General features: G+C 37.5%; 1 long non-coding RNA gene across 1 annotated transcript; it reads left to right on the forward strand.

The window, feature by feature from the left end:
- The first annotated feature begins 685 nt into the window (after positions 1–685).
- LOC307003914 lies at positions 686–2,022 on the forward strand. The gene is made up of 3 exons (XR_013798880.1): positions 686–914; positions 1,640–1,714; positions 1,961–2,022. It is a non-coding gene; the product is annotated as an uncharacterized lncRNA (long non-coding RNA).
- The last annotated feature ends 3,039 nt before the right edge of the window (positions 2,023–5,061 follow it).

Genomic DNA, 5,061 nt, shown 5'->3' on the forward strand with positions numbered 1-5,061 from the left:
GTGGAATATACGATGCCTACTATTGCGAGGGTTTCTTCATGAATGTTGAATAGGTCGCGCTGACGTTTCTCAGATACGTTCATTTGGGCTCCAGGCACGTTATCTAATTAATATTCATAAGGTAGTGTTAAGCTTCGTTTATTCGTCAGCTGTCCCGCCTACCAACGCCTGCCTTTCAGCCAATCAGTAAGGCCTATTGATCGAGGGTGAAGTTACCTAATTAATATTTCACGAGCCGAGGTTGCCATAGTACGACTGTTCATCCGACTATCCTGTCAGATGAGGCGGAGGCTCTGACCGGCTCACGCAAGCGCTGTTAAATCGCTTCTATTATAAAACATATTTTTAATACACATAAAACCATAAAAAGTGACGTATTAACCTCGAGTAATAATAATAAATTCCACTCAGCTGTTTGTTTGGGGTTATAATTTGGACAGCAGCGCCGAACATTTAAAATATAACGGACAACGACGGTTAGTTGAATACTGGATTGTGGTGGTCTCCCCATATTAGGTCTAATTATTTCACTGGATCAAAACCTTGTTCTACCCAGCTAACAATTTTTGGTTCCCAGAACATGTAACCATAGGCGTAGATTACGCGGGGGACGTGTCCCCCCCACTTTTTATAAAGTGTAAATTTGTCCCCCGAACTTTTTTCATAGGGGAAGTGTTCACGACATGTTGAGGTTTTCGCAAGACAATGTGTAGTTATACATATAGATTTAAAATTCAAAGAGAAAAGATCGTCTATCTACACGTGACTTTCACGTTGCCATGGTAATCAGTCACTCACGCTCGTGCATCACCACACGCCCATGCTCGCACCCGCACTGATTATATCGTCGAGGTCGAAATGAAACGGCAAAAAACTATAAGTTACACTCTTTTTTCGCGAAAAAGTCCAGCACCGTAAGTTACCATGTGGTATCCGAATTGGGTTGCTCATTGTCATTGATGAATAACTTCGCCTAATTTTCTTGATGAATTGAAGATAGAAGAATCTTCAAGAAATTTAAGATTTTCACTAACGTTACTGCACAAACGTGCAGCTTATTTTGATCTTTTTTATTCGTAATGTCTTTTATTTTCAGATATGTTATCAAAGCCCTTCAAACTATAATAAAGATTGTGATTGTTAATGCTGAATTTGGATTTTCATGCATTAGGCTAACAGCCATTTTCTAACTTATTTGCTTGAATCGTGCAGCGTTGTAACATGTGTACATGATGTTAACCATATAATATGGTAACACTTTACAATTAGATTAAAAAAGTTTGTAGACAAACTTTAAGTTTTCATTAAAAAGCCTAACCAGAAAGTTTGAATTAGTTTTAAAAGCATTAAGTTTGAATGTTTTCAATATGAAAGACAGTTTTGGTTAAGTGAAACAGATAGATAGATAGATAGATAGATAGATAGATAGATAGATAGACAGACAGACAGACAGACAGACAGACAGACAGACAGATATATTGTTAACTAATGAAACCTTATTGTAAAGTGTTACCATTCAATATAAATGCAGTATGCAATTGTATGCATTAATGTTCTGATTTAGGTCTTAATTTATAGGGTTCATTAATATTATTGCACTAATTTAATGTTTTTATTTTCTTTCTTCTGTGTTGTCAAGATTGATCAAGAAACAGGGAGCCTAGGGTTGTCAGGTCAGAAAGAGGATGACACACAACAAAAAGAAACTTCACAGGTGAAAAGTGATAGACTGACTTTTAAAAACACCTGCTATTGCATTTTTTTTATTGTATAAAATCTACAACAGATGTTTGGAGTACCATATATAGACCAATCATAAAATTACCATTAGGAAAATATAGGAAACATAATTTAGGATTCATATTATTGGTTATTGTTCAGCAGTGTACATCATTTCTTATGTATGTCACAATTCCCTGTATCTGCATATTTCAAACACTTCTTTATTGTCAATGGACAGAGCCAGAAGTTACTTTAGAGTTGAGAGGGAATGAAGCAGAAAGTTTCAAGAAGGCCTCAGAGGTGAGGGAAAACAAATGACTGGAATAAGTTAAGAATTTTTTTTTTTTTTTTTTCAATACACATTCATTATGTGTTTTATGATGTCTACACTGTCTTGCATAGGCATAACAAAGTAACTACACATTTTGTGACAAGTTATAACTATAAAATTGAGTCTTAGAATTTGGCTTAGATTTGGAGACATAAAACCATTTGTTGTTGTGTACCAATTTGTTTATTGAATGTGTAAATGGAAATTAATATACAACATATTTAACAACAGCACAGTCTGTGTTGAAATATTTCTGATACCTTTTATTAATCAGACTAATTTGTACTTTTTTATAGACAGGGCAGGGGGCATCAGACATGTTGACAGTTGTAGAAGGAGGTGGGTCTTCAGTACCTGTATTAACACCTCACCAACCAGATCCCAAGACTATTGTGTGTCAGGTGCTTCGGGATAAAACTTTAAAATTTCAGGCTCAGTGGTACCACGATTTTGCATGGCTCCATTTTGAGCCTGGTATTGAGGGAACTTTATGCTTCTACTGCCACAAGGCCTTTAAAAACAAAACGTCTCAACTTGTCAAAAATACAGAAACCACCTTTATCAGCTCTGGCTTTAAAAACTGGAAGAAGGCCAGAGAGAGATTTACATTACATGCTGGATCAGAATGTCACAAGACAGCCATAACAACACACATCTATGAATCAAGACCAGTAGATGTTCAGCTGTCCAATGTAAGGGCATCCCAGCAAGAGGAGGCAAGGAAATGCCTATTAAAGATAATCAGTGCTGTGCAGTTTCTGGCAAGACAAGGTTTATCTTTTAGAGGCCATGATGATGATGAGGGAAACTTTAATCAGCTTTTAAAATACAAGTCAGAAGATGACCCCAGCCTAAGCAAATGGTTGTCTCTCAAAACCGATTATACTTGTCCACAAATTCAAAATGAAATCCCCAATCTATTCAGTAATTCTATAATTCGTGGAATTGCACAAAACATCAATTCACTTCCTAACTTGCAGTTTTGTACCCAAGACATATCAGGGAAGGAACAGGAATCAGTCTGTCTTAGATATGTTGATCATGATCTAATAGTCCATGAGGAATTTGTTGGCCTGTATGAAGTGTCTGTGACAACAGGAGATAACCTGGCAAAGGTTCTGAATAGGGGTGGGCGATATGGCAAAAATATCATATCACGATTTTTTTCAGGAAAATCACGATTCACGATTTTATCACGATTCCTTTTCATGTTGGTTTTACTATTTTGCAAGTGACTGAGCATCACAGCCAAACTAATGTCCCTATTTTAATGTTCCAAAGTGGCGAAGATAAAAAATATTTGTCATTGTCTTTGTTATTAAAAAGTAAGAACAAAGATACACATACACAACTTAATATACAAATAAAAAACAGTGCTTTATTTTTTCAGCTACAGGTGTATTTAACAGCATTGAAGAAAGTAATTAAATTAACAAATATGAAAATAAAACACAACATCGACTTCACTATATACATTTTACATTGATTCTTATTAAAGCTACTATTAAAGTTCTCAGTCAAGAGTGAGTGAGATGCTCTTTGTATTTTGTGGTTTTATTAACAGGGATAGTTCTCCCAAAAATTTAAATTCTCTCAAGCCGCTTTAAACCCGACTCTCTTAAGTCTCTCTTTAAAGTCTCCCTCTTCTGTTGAAAATAAAAGTTATTTGGAGGAATGTGGGTAAACAAACAGTTGATGTACCCCAGTGACTTCCATAATAGTTTTTTCCTACTATGGTAATTAATGGGGACCAGCAACCGTTAGCCACACTCCTCAAAATATCTTCTTTTGTGTTCAGCACAAGAAATAAATTAATACAGGTTTGGAACAACATTAGAGAGTGAGTAAATGATGACAGAATTTTTATTTTTGGGTAACTGTCCCTTTAAGGACAAGCGGCAGCATGTTTACTATTAGGGCTACTGTCACTTTAAGATCTGCGCGCAACGAGTCTACACGCATTTGACAAGGCAGATTTTTTCTTCATTTTTTCTATTGTTCTTTCACTTTAGACATAACCAACTTTGTTTATGTAAACCTTGTGTGTATTTGACAGTATTAGCGCAATAAGATAACTTAGTTCAGTAACGGGTGCTGTTAGACAGGCTTTTAGTGCATGCGCGCGTCGGGTACGTTATTGCGCTCAGAAAAGCGCCCGTTAGAACAGCGCATCAGCAGCGAATGACATATTTAACCGGCAAGGCTTTAAAGCACATGCAAATAATTCATTTTTTATGAACTACAGTGTCCCGTTCCTCTGCATTTCATGTGGATATACGTCGCGCTGTACAGTATGTTGAGACGGAGGCGCCAGAAATGCAAACTGATAAAATGGACGATCCTACGATATTTCTTCAAAAGCAGATCGTGGAGACATTTTAATCGTCCACGATCAAAAATCGTAATATCGCACACCCCTAGTTCTGAAGGATGTATTGCTTCGTCTTAACTTATCCATCACTGGGCTGAGAGGACAGGCTTATGATGGTGCTGCGAACATGGCAGGAAAGTATTCAGGGGCACAGGCCATCATCAAAGAGAGTCAGCCACTTGCACTATATGTCCACTGTGGTCCACACTGTGTAAATTTAATTACACAGCATGCGTGTACAGCATCTCCAGTTATCCGTGACTCTTTGCAGTGGGTTCATGAAGTGGGAGTTTTGTTTGGCCAATCTGTGAAAATGAAGTAAATTTTCCAGGATATTTCAAAGTCAGAGAGTGGATCTGTCAAAGCCATCAGACCTTTGTGTCCTACAAGGTGGACAGTGCGCACCTGTGCCATTCGTGCTGTTCTAAACCAGTATCAGCCGATGTTACTTGCTCTAGAGGAAATGGCGCGTGGTCATTCAGAGTCAGCTTGCAGGGCAAATGGTTTGTTTGACAGATTTCAAAAAGGCAATGTTTTGCTTGGCCTTTTACTTGCCTTAGAAGTGACAGAAGAGCTGGAGTGTCTCAATGCTTCTCTTCAGAGCCGCACTCAGACAGTAGATGGAATGCTAGCTGCT

This window comes from Phoxinus phoxinus, assembly GCF_949152265.1.
Source record: "Phoxinus phoxinus genome assembly, chromosome: 9".
Taxonomy (NCBI): domain Eukaryota; kingdom Metazoa; phylum Chordata; class Actinopteri; order Cypriniformes; family Leuciscidae; genus Phoxinus; species Phoxinus phoxinus.